Source organism: Abramis brama, assembly GCF_963993115.1.
Source record: "Abramis brama genome assembly, chromosome: 1".
Lineage (NCBI taxonomy): Eukaryota > Metazoa > Chordata > Actinopteri > Cypriniformes > Leuciscidae > Abramis > Abramis brama.
This window is the reverse complement of record NC_139963.1, coordinates 50,820,945-50,833,504: the sequence shown is the minus strand read 5'-3', so window position 1 is coordinate 50,833,504 and position 12,560 is coordinate 50,820,945. Positions and strand designations below refer to the sequence as shown.

The window sequence follows — 12,560 nt, the reverse complement described above, 5'->3', positions numbered from 1 at the left end:
AACATGTGAATCATCCCAGCTAACAATGACCTGGCGGTCCACCAGCGTTTTTTTGGCGGCACAAAGTCAGCAGTTTGACACGGTCGGACCTCCAGCGACACACCATCGGCAACCCGAGCAATCTGAAAATCCCGTCGGTCTGCCAGCGTTTTTTGGGTGGCACGCCACCAGCGGTTTTCCGCGGCTGGGCCACCGTCGGCACACCAGTGGCAAGCCGATAGTCGGTCCACGTGTTTCTGAGCGCTTACAGGACATCTTTAATTTATAAATGTATATTTGTTTTAATTGATTTTTTACAGTTAAAAAGAATCTGAAAGCACAGAATTAAAAAAAAATGGTGAAACTGACCTAATAGGCAGGGGCGGAGCTAGGGGGTGGCCAGGGGTGGCCGTGGCCACCCTTGGTCTAAGCTTGGCCACCCCTTTGGCCACCCCTCTCACAACTGCTTTTTCTGTCCCTTTTTTTATTGACAAAAATCGCGTTTTTTAAAACGCTGAACCGTCTCTTTAAGACCACAAAAAACGTGGTATTTTTTCAGACGCACACTCCAACCTCAGCGCCAGGCGCAAGTCAAACGAGTGCGGAAATGTGCAAGTGCCGAATGAGCTTCAGCAGAACATCAGACAGTGATATGCACATAGTAAATATAGAGTCAATCTTTCTCAACTGGTGGGTTGCAAGACCGTTTTGAGTAAGTCGAATAGTGTGCAGTCAACAACAAACGTAATTCTCTTTTTTTCTAATGCTATACTTAATAGCTCTAGCAATATCAAAAGCAAAGTGTTGGTGGTATAAAAAAATACTGCCTATGAGCATTTTTAGCACGCGTTCAAATGAAATATGGGGCTTGAGTGTTCGTAAAAACAACAATAAAAAAAATGAAATTATAAAAAAGCCACAATTGTCCCACTAATACTATCACGTGCAGTAGTGGTAATTTGCACCTATGAATGGGTCATAGAACTTCAAAATGAGTTTTAAATTCATGATTTAATAATGAGATTTTTATTTAAGTAAGGTTCTTATTCTAGATGTGTATGTTTGTAAATGCTGTGTGACTTTGACGCGTTTTAATGTGCGTGCGCGTGAACACTCGAGCCGCCTTCAAGTTCAAACACTGGAGCGGAGATGAGTTGCCATGGAAACGGCAACTGTTTACTGCAACTGTCAGCAAAACGTCTCCGGTTACTATCGTAACCTCGGTTCCCTGAGAGGCGGGAACGAGACATTACGTCACTGACGTATATGGGAACTCCTTCCTTCTCCATTTCACTGAAATCTTATAGGCTAACGCCAGCTGGAGACAGCTGGCCAATTGACGCGAACATGCAAATGCTGACCGACCGCGGGCAGTATAAATAGCGTGGGCGCGACAATTACGTCAGAATCAAGACTGAACGCTAGCACAGCTGATCAAACGGCGAGCACGGCGGCTGACGTAATGTCTCGTTCCCGCCTCTCAGGGAACCGAGGTTACGATAGTAACCGGAGACGTTCCCTTTCAAGGCGGTCACTTCGACATTACGTCACTGACGTATATGGGAACTGTATAGAATCCCGCCGTGAGCGCAGTGAAGATAAGCCCTGAACGGGGTCAAGCCACACTCCCACGAGAGAACAGTTCTAAGCCAGCAGCACCGCCAGGAGCACTCGAACTGATAGGCAAAACTAGACCAAGAAACATCTGATCCGACCTTACCAAGTTGCATATCCAATGCAATGAAGCGAAGGCTGCACTGGACAGGGCAGCACAACACCATAAGCACTCAAACACAAGAGTTAACACAGTGTCGACAGCAATAGCGGTGACAGCTGCATAACCTATAGCCATACACAGAGTAACAGTATATAGAAAACTACTGCGTAATGCGGAAACAGCCGTGAAACCTTAAGTCATAACACAGAGTTAGCAGCAATGGTAACTCCGCATAATGCAGACCACTGCACAGCTGGTGGTAACAGTTCATGAGTACACTTAATAAAACTCACCGAACCCACGACGCTATAGGCAGTGCACCAAAATTGAAACCCTGGCGAATGTGTTCTGAGAAGACAGCCAGCATACCTAAATCCCGTAGGCATTAAGCCAACATTGAAAGCGTCGAATTTAGGAGAAAGTCTCAGTATAAAACAGCACGTCCCTAGTACCATCCACCAAGCACACAAACAGCTAGTCAGACTGCTGCCTAGTGATCCACGTACATCCGCAAAGCCCTTACAGGGCCAACAGCACTCTGAGCATCGGCATCATGTGAGGCTGACGGCTCAGCAGATAAGGCGGGCAGGGATCAAACTGTGCTCTGAACGGTGTAAGCGACTTCGGAACACAGCTTGGTATCGGATGGAGAGTGACGCTGCAGTCACCAGGTCCGAGACAATGCAACATCCTTCACTTAGAATGAGCGTAGGTCTCCAAAGTGCTTCGCTGGGGCGAGAGCAGGTGGAAGGCCATATTCAAGGAGGCTCTCAGCACTTATTAGTGTGAAGTGGCTTGCTCAACTATGGACCCAGCAGTGGACACACAAGAAGGTTCCACAGCTTGGGGCTGGGGTGCCAATCGTGCCGATCACCTGTAGAAGCAGGACCTTCCTGAGGGGGATTGTCATGGGGGAGCCCCATAACTCTCAGGTCCATGAACCGGGGATGAAAGGCCAGTAAGGGGGTCACAAGGAAACTGACACTCCCTTGTAGAACATAGCCGATGTTCTATAGCCGATGTACGGAAGTTCAAATTAACACATAACTGAATGTACATAAACACAGTGCTAGTGGCCGTAGCGACAACAACTGTGAATATACGCAGTTAGATAATAGCCCCATAATAGCATAGAACCTCAGAAGTACACAAACACAGTCATAGCCGTAGCTAGAACTGTGAGTATACGAGTTAGTACAGAATAGTCAGTTGCACTGAAGGCAACGGGGCAACATAACAGCGTAGCACATGTACATAACAGCATCGGTCGCTGTAGCGCCAACTTAACGCAGTAGCTCAGTATAGGCACTGAAGGATACGGGGCAACACCGCAGCATGAACACATCCATGTGCAATTAAATGCAGCGCAGGTCGCCGTATATCGACAGAGACTGTGAATATGCACAGTTCGACTGGGATAGCTAGTTGCACTAAGATACAGGGCAACATGACAGCATAACACAAGTGCGCAAGAATAGCGCATCCATGTATGTACATAAATCCAGCGTAGTCGCCGTAGCGACAGAAACTGTGTAGAGACAGAACTGAGATGCACAGTTAGATCAGGATGGCTAGCTGCACTGAAGGAAACAGGGCAGCATTACAGCATAACGCATCCATGTATGTACATACATCCAGAAATTGTGAATATGCACGGTTAGATAAGACAGCTAGTTTTGCACTGAAGGAAACAGGGCAACAAAATAGCAAAAACACATCCTTGTACGTACATAAGTGCAGTGTAGTCGCCGTAGCGACAGAACTGTGAATATGCACAGTTAGATAGGACAGCTGGTTGTTGCACTGAAGGATAGAGGGCAACATAACAGCATAACACATCAGTGTGCACTTTTAAAACATCTGTGTGTATAATGCAGCGCAAGTCGTCGAAGCGACTGAAACTGCATGAATATGTGCAGTTCAAACGCAATGGTCGGTTACGTTGAAGGGCAACATAACAGCATAACGCTTCAGTGTGTACACAGATGCAGCGCAAGTCGCCGTAGCGACAAACTGTGACTATGCACAGCGACAGCGACTGTGAATACGTAGTAACCAGAATAGCCGGTTGCACTGAGGATACAGGGCAATATATAACGGCATAAGTCATAGACACATATCAACGTACATAACACAGCGTCAGTGGCATTGCACAGCAACTGTGAATACACAGCAATCAGAATAGCCATTTGCACTGAAGGATACAGGGCAATATATAACGGCAAAATTCATAACACATATCAGTGTGTAGTGTGTACGTATACATAGCGTCAGTTGCATCGCACGACAACTGTGAATACGCACTGCATAGTAATCAGAATAGCCATTTGCACTGAATGACACAGGGCAATATACAATGGCATAGATCATAGCACATAACAGAGTGCGGTGTGTACGTAACGCAGCACCAGTTGCATAGCGCAACAACTGTGAATACGTAGTAGTCAGAATAGCCATTTGCACTGAAGGATACAGGGCAATATACAACGGCAAAATTCATAACACATGTCAGTGTGTAGTGTGTACGTAAACACAGCGTCAGTTGCATCACGCAACAACTGTGAATACGCACTGCGTAGTAATCAGAATAGCCATTGCACTGAAGGATACAGGGCAATATACAACGGCAACATTATATAGTGGCATAAATCCTAACACATAACAGTGTGTAGTGTGTACGTAACACAGTGTCAGTTGCATCACACAACAACTGTGATTACGTAGTAATCAGAATAGCCAGTTGCACTGAAGGATACAGGGCAATATCGTGGCATAAGCATAACACACACATAGTGTACATAAACACAGCGTCTGTGGCATCGCACAGCAACTGTGAATACATAGTTGAATCAGAATGGCCAGTTGCACTGAAGGATACAGGGCAATATATAACGGCACAAATATAGCACATATTAGTGTGCAGTGTGTACATAAACACAGCGTCAGTGGCGTAGCGACAACAACTGTGAATACGCACTGCGTAGTAATCAGAATAGCCATTGCACTGAAGGATAAAGCGCAATATACAACGGCACAAATCATAGCACATATCAGTGTGTAGTGTGTCCATAAACACAGCGTGAGTTGCATCGCGCAACAACTGTGAATACGCACTGCGTAGTAATCAGAATAGCCATTGCACTGAAGGATACAGGGCAATATACAACGGCAAAATTATAACACATCAGTGTGTAGTGTGTACATAAACACAGAGTCATTTGCGTTGCACAACAACTGTGAACATGCGGTAATCAGAATAGCCATTTGCACTGAAGGATACAGGGCAATATATAACGGCACAAATCATAACACATTAGTGTGCAGTGTGTACATAAACACAGCGTCAGTGGCGTAGCGACAACAACTGTGAATACGTAGTTGAATGGCCAGTTGCACTGAAGGATACAGTGCAATATATAACGGCACAAATCATAACACATATTAGTGTGCAGTGTGTACATAAACACAGCGTCAGTGGCGTAGCGACAACAACTGTGAATACGTAGTTGAATGGCCAGTTGCACTGAAGGATACAGTGCAATATATAACGGCACAAATCATAACACATATTAGTGTGCAGTGTGTACATAAACACAGCGTCAGTGGCGTAGCGACAACAACTGTGAATACGTAGTTGAATGGCCAGTTGCACTGAAGGATACAGTGCAATATATAACGGCACAAATCATAACACATATTAGTGTGCAGTGTGTACATAAACACAGCGTCAGTGGCGTAGCGACAACAACTGTGAATACGTAGTTGAATGGCCAGTTGCACTGAAGGATACAGTGCAATATATAACGGCACAAATCATAACACATATATCAGTGTGCGGTGTGTCCATAAACACAGCGTCAGTTGCATCGCGCAACAACGGTGAATACGCACTGCATAGTAATCAGAATAGCCATTGCACTGAAGGATACAGGGCAATATACAACGGCAAAATTATAACACATATCAGTGTGCAGTGTGTACATAAACACAGCGTCAGTGGCGTAGCGACGACAACTGTGAATACGTAGTTGCTTGGCCAGTTGCACTGAAAGATACAGGGCAGCCTGACAACATAAGCTGTAAGCACATCAATATGTAATGTTACGTAGGCCCAGCGTCAACAGCATAAGCGGTAACGACTGCGCAACCCCGTAGTCAAGACTGACTAGAAGGGGGGTAAACACTCACCGGATTGCGGCTGTGCACTTCCCATTGTCAGAGCGGGGCGTCTAGAGACTCATAACATCCACACTTCCCTTTTAGACTCGGCCATGCCTTTGCCTCGTCTCTCTAGACGTGCGTCTTGCGCACGACTACCACTTTTAGGACGTTGTGGAAGACGGAGTCTTTCGTGAAGTAGCCTGTTCTTTAGAAGTTTTGGTGGAAGTCCGGCCGCAGCGGGACTTGAACACCGTCGTTTCCCTAGACTGGCTAGGAAGACTTGAGTTGCTATAGAAACAGTGTTTGGGTGCAGGCGAGCGGGTTGTACAACGCGCTCGTTGGCTGCTGCTGAGGTACCGGGCTAAAGTATCGTCTTTGGGCGGGAGAGGGCCCACCAGCGGCCTGCTGGCGGCAGTGGGCCTCATCCCCGCTGATGCCCGGGTTTATTCCCCTGAGGGGGCGCACTGTCCGGCACGTGCCTGTCGTCCTTGAGTGCGGCCTCGGTTGATCCTTGTTAGGGTAGAGCGAGTCAAAGGACCCGCACATATCTGGCATGTAGTAGCAGCCATCGGATGCGGGGAGGGTACATGGTGAGTAACCTCTATTGCAACTTCCACGATGACTTCAGATAAGACTTCTAGCGTGAAGAAAAAGAGTCTGACGTAATTGTCGCGCCCACGCTATTTATACTGCCCGCGGTCGGTCAGCATTTGCATGTTCGCGTCAATTGGCCAGCTGTCTCCAGCTGGCGTTAGCCTATAAGATTTCAGTGAAATGGAGAAGGAAGGAGTTCCCATATACGTCAGTGACGTAATGTCGAAGTGACCGCCTTGAAAGGGAACTCAGTCTCTCGCTGTTGTTTTCACTGCTTTCAGGTGAGTTTAGCCTCTAAAATCACACAAATAATACACACAACTGTTCTTGACACTTATCTTACTTGTAATTGACACGCTTCTGTTGAATATTTACTTTATAGAAATGGTTTAGTGTCTTCGAAAAAGTCCGTTATTATCTCAACCGTTTTCAGAAGAGGTAGGCTAACTTTATAACGTTAGCTTGAGCTTATGTTTATGAAAGTTTGGGCCTTTAATCACATCTTATGTGTAGATGAGAGGTTTTGATAGTTTTGTAAATATTTTGCTTGGACGTGAGCTAATTTATTTAACGTAAACGTACTGTTAATCGGTGACGTCACTTACATGGAGTGCTTAAAAATTGCTGAAACAAATATTGATAAAAATTGTTCTCTGATTTCAGCAGCAACACAAATAATCCCTCTACAACAGAGGAAAGCTCCAAAATGTCAACATTTCTGAAGAAAGCTGCTGCCAGAGAAGTGGGAAACACAGGTGAGGTGAGGAAGCTCATTAAATAACAGAAGGAAAATTCTTGGTTGCAACTCCGGTTTCATCACAAATTTAAGGAAACAGGCCTAACTAATATAGTTATGTTAAATTATTTTATAAGCGTCAAATTATTATTATTATTATTTTGTGATCAATTGTACTTTTATTTTTTGTGATCAATTGTACTTTTATTTCTCCATCAGGGTGTGGCCAAAGTGATGCTCTGTCGTCATTGCAAGTTTTCTGACAAAAAGCCAGTCAATTCTCCTACAGCAAGATCTACTGAAACACTGGCACGTGACCAGAACACTTCACTGCATTTACATACATTCAAAACCAAAGGTGCGTTAAAGACTCATCTGGCAAGATTTCACTCTGGGAAAAAAAGCAAGAGAGTTTTCTACATTCAGTTGTTCAGTTTGTGAGTTCAGTGACATCTGTGAGGAAAAGACATAGTTTAGCCATCTAAAGCAACATGAGACTGTTACATGCCCTTTTGCAAACTGTACATTTGAAACAAATATATTATCAACTTTTAAAACGCACAAAAATCGCAAACATAGTAGACAAACTCCACAGGATTTAAAAGGATCTGTTTTAATGCATTGCGAACAATTTGTAACTGAAGAAGGGAGTATTTGGCAAAAGTGTATTTTTCATACATATGTCGCCAAATAGGCAGTACATGGTGAGAGAAAACAAAACACAATTCATTAGTTGTCTCTATCTGAGCAACAGATAACAGATATATTTTCATAATTACAAGATTCTAGAAAGTTCTTCAGCACTTCAAGTGGCTTTCTCTATTTTCTTTCTCTTGTATACCTCTCCTCTTTCTACACTGATAGAGAGACTACAAAAATGATGTAAAGGAGCTTGAGGAGAGGCTGAAAAACCAAGGAAAAGGAGATAAGGCGTTTGCGAAAATTAAACTTTCAAATGCAAGAGGGTAAGCATTTCAATTTTACAGTTCCACCTGTACTGCATTTTGCAAAAAAAAAAGTGATGTGAAAATTTAGATGTTTGGGTGAACAATTTTAATTTGATCATTCATACATGTATCGCCTTTTGCTTTGTTTCACACTGGCCACTCACTGACATCTTTATCCTCATGGAAATAATATACAACTTTAATTAAAGGTACACTATGGCTGCGTTTACACTCGCGTCTCACCTCCCTCAGTGCTACCGCGACAAAGCACGTACGCGACAAATGACGTCAGAAAAGTGTCAGTACATTATAATCGGTTATGGTCTATTACTATACTGATACCGAATCGTCCTCGTTTGCATCGCGATGCATCGTTGAAACTATTAATTTCGACACCCCTAATGTCACGTTGTCACTTCACTGCATTCGCTCCTTAGTTGTCAGCTGCTGCAGTGTGCCAAAATCGAAATCGTTGGCACTTTAAATGCCGTTTCAGTATTTTATATTTTGTTCCTGGAGTTCATAAAGTTTGTGAAGTGTTTTGCGCTAAAAATGTCCAATGTTTGTAAATGTGATCATTTTCTAATCTCACCTCTTAAATGTGTAAATATCAAGAATATTTTGATTATCCATTTCATGACTCCTTTAGCACACAAAAATGTTCTTTTTCACGTCTCCAATTTAAAGAGAGGTCATACTCTAATGAAAATAATACTTTTGCGCTTTTTGATGAATCATTGACATCTTTTTTACACAGTATGGATTATTGGATTATTTAGGCCCTCTTTGGCATTCCAAACTTGTTTTCAAATTTTAATGTTATCAATCTCATTTCTTACAGACCATGTCAAAAAGACACATCGGAGGCACTGAGATCAAGGTCTGCATGGCACAAAAGTTAAAAGATCTGAGGAGACGAGCAGAAAGGTAATCTTCAGATGATCCAACATCAGTCTATTCCTCAGTCTATTTTGTGATCTATTCACAAATTGTCAATAGTGCTTTTTATAAAAAAGATGCATCACTTTTATACAGTTGTTTAAGCCAAGATGAAAACGATATTGCTGTTCGCCAGCATTTTTTGTTTCCATAGCATATTCACAAAACATTTAATGTCTGACTAATAACAATAGAATTACAAATTATTATTAATAAGAATAATAATATCACTAAAAATATATAGGCTTAATAGCTAACGGTCTTTAGATCCGAACACAGCAAATAAGTCATCTGTGAAAATCAAAAGCAGCTTCAAACACCGCCTTAAAAGAAAATGTATATCATGAAATCAAAATGGACCCTATTTACTTTGTTAGCGCACATTACTTTGTCTTGAGGTGAACAATTAATCCGTTTAAGTTAATACACAGAAAACAAATTGTTTGTCGTGGTAATCATTAATCAAAATCTGAAAATTTGCTTTCGCCCTGGAATGGCGTCCCTTCTCTGATGACGTCTGTTTGACGAGTTGGGTTTGAACATCCTTAACCCTCCCTTCCAACCGTTAGTCTGCTATGAGCAGAGATGGAGAGGAGGAGCGCTAAGGCAAAAACCCTGCCCTCTGTTCAATATTCCCTTTCACTTGGAAATGCTTCACAACACTGAAATAAAGTCGGTTGCAACTTCAGATTCACGCAGACTTTAATGAAGAGACAGATGCCAAAAGTTAGGACCATTTTGCTTTCACTTTTAGGGAATAAGAGCACGTTTACATCCATGTTCTTAATGCGATTATGAACTCATTATGAACTTATTGAACCAACTCATTAAGATCTTCAGAAATGCTTGATAATTGGGCACAGGATTGGGTATTGCTAAGATACCGATGACACTAAATCCATTTTAAGGTTTTTATCCAAAGGAAATTTTTAAGACCTTATATACGTTGTTTTTTTTTATTTATTGCTCTTTTAAAGTATTTCAACTTACATGCCAAGGAACCTTGGCTGGCATGCCGTTAAAACACCAACCAACCTACAAAGATACTAATAAATGTGTAATCCTTAGAACCTTCTAGAGGGCATGCTGTAGGATCTGCTTGTTTATATATTTGGCTACAGCCAATATACATAGACCAGTCATCACTTGACATTAACAGATACAATCCTGAAATCCAGAAAGAAAAGAAAGAACATTTTAGTTTATCAGGATAGACTGATAGTGTTTGCACTGCCCTAATCTTTGATTGTTTTTCTATCCCAAAACAGGATGCCTGCTGAAGGAGACAGAGGACTGAGACAACACACGTTCACAAACACACAATACACACACACACGCCCTTATACATCATCGTTTTAGAGGCTTTTTTTATGTATAATTTTAATTTGGTTTTGCTTTGTTTTAAACATTCAGTTTGTATTGCATATTTTAAAATGAAATAAAAGCTCAATTTGAATTATTTGTTTTAATGTTGGGAAACATGGCTATAGGCCCTACAAAATAACATGATAGGCCTACCGTTTTCTGTGGTATATTGCTTAATGATTTTTACATGGGTTTCACATGAAGTTGCAGGTTTACATGGGGTGTAGGTTTAACATAGATTGTTGATGGGTTTCAAATGTTATTCCATGGGTCTCGCATGGGAATTTTACGTTTCACACGTGATTATAGGTTTCACATGTGATCTCATAGGTTTCACATGTGATTATAGGTTTCACATGTGATCTCATGGGTTTCACATGTGATTATAGGTTTCACATGTGATCTCATAGGTTTCACATGTGATCTCATGGGGTTCACATGTGATTATAGGTTTCACATGTGATCTCATGGGTTTCACATGTGATCTCATGGGGTTCACATGTGATTATAGGTTTCACATGTGATCTCATGGGTTTCACATGTGATCTCATGGGGTTCACATGTGATTATAGGTTTCACATGTGATCTCATAGGTTTCACATGTGATCTCATGGGTTTCACATGTGATTATAGGTTTCACATGTGATCTCATGGGTTTCACATGTGATTATAGGTTTCACATGGGAATTTTACGTTTCACATGTGAGCTCATGGGTTTCACATGGGAATTTTACATGTTTCACATGTGATCACATGGGTTTCACATGTGTTTCACATGTAATCACATGTGTAAATGTTCCAAAAGCACACATTTCCCATGTGCAAAACACATGTTTCACATGTGATCCACATATTTCACATGTGCAAATCACATGTTTTTACATGTTAAATTTCACATGTGCGAAATCACATGTGCAAAACACATGTGATCCACATATTTCACATGTGCAAATCACATGTTTTTACATGTTAAATTTCACATGTGCAAAATCACACGCGCATGTGGTCACATGTGACCACATGAGTTTTTGCACATGTGAAGTTCATGTGTTTTTTCTGTAAGGGATGTGCGTTTTACCATTGCTAAGAAAAATTCCCGCTCCCCCGTGAGAGATGGGAGACCCGGCGCGTCTCAGTAATCATGCCACCGGCCTCGCGCTGTTCTCCCGCGGCCGTCAGCCTCGTCCTGCTCGCCACAGTAAACATGATGAATGAATGGCGACTGTAGAACGCAAAAGCCGAATCCCGGACATTTTGGATGATCTCTAAATAATCCCTCGCAAACTCATTACGTAGGCTAGCTTTGTTGTTTTAAAGGCGTGGCCTCCTGAGACAGCGAAGCAAGTGCATTCTGGGAGTTGTTGTCTTTCATCCACATAAGCCAAAAATACATTTTCTGGCTTTTCTCAGTCTAGAAAGCTCCAAATTCAAAAATTTCTTCACATTTCTTCTACTTAAATGACCTATTTTAAATACACATTCATCTTCCCAGAGGTGAAGTATCCATTTAAAGAAAAGAAAAACGGAGAAACTCCCTAAGGAGTTGTGGAACCGGGAACTTCTCACTGACGAAGTGCACGGAGAAACTTTGTATCAGTTTCTTATGGAGAGTCTTAGTTTACGCCTACTTTGCATACGTGAAGCAATCACCTTCAGAGATTTCAGAGCGGGAAGATTTCCTTTGTCCTGTCAGGACGGTTCATCTGCATAAGTTATGACGGCGTTTAGAATTGGTAATTTCTACCCAGAAAGATGGTACATACAAAATAATACAATTTACTGTAATCTCCTATATATGAGTGGCACAGTCAAACTGAGACGGTTAAAGGGATACCAAGGACGGCAAGAAAAGGAGGTGGGAATACGAAGTTATATTAGTATACATGAATAGGAGCATTTATAGTTCACTCTTTCAACTAGAAAATCATAAACTATATGAACTGGGAAACACACAAAAGCATATTGTATACATATAACATGCTTATATTCTAAGTTAATGTTCAAAGTTTGTGTGTGCGTAAAGGTGCAGGGAGAGTTCGTAATCTCTCAGGAGCTGGCAAACATGACTCGCGTGGAATGTCTGCTTTTCCTGGGTAAACTCAGCAGGCCCATAAAAGGTGTC

General features: G+C 42.1%; 1 protein-coding gene and 1 long non-coding RNA gene across 4 annotated transcripts in view; one reads left to right on the top strand and one right to left on the bottom strand.

Annotated features, from left to right (window-relative positions):
• Nucleotides 1-12,560, bottom strand: part of LOC311087210 (uncharacterized protein) — a 191,688-nt gene that overhangs the window by 61,755 nt on the left and 117,373 nt on the right. The gene's annotated exons all lie outside the window — the stretch shown is intronic.
• On the top strand, nt 7,086-10,479 carry LOC311087622. 2 transcript variants are annotated; one of them, XR_014607326.1, is made up of 5 exons: nt 7,086-7,206; nt 7,407-7,545; nt 8,052-8,152; nt 8,976-9,061; nt 10,342-10,479. It is a non-coding gene; the product is annotated as an uncharacterized lncRNA (long non-coding RNA). The 2 variants fall into 2 exon arrangements; XR_014607327.1 differs by having other exon boundaries at nt 7,086-7,211.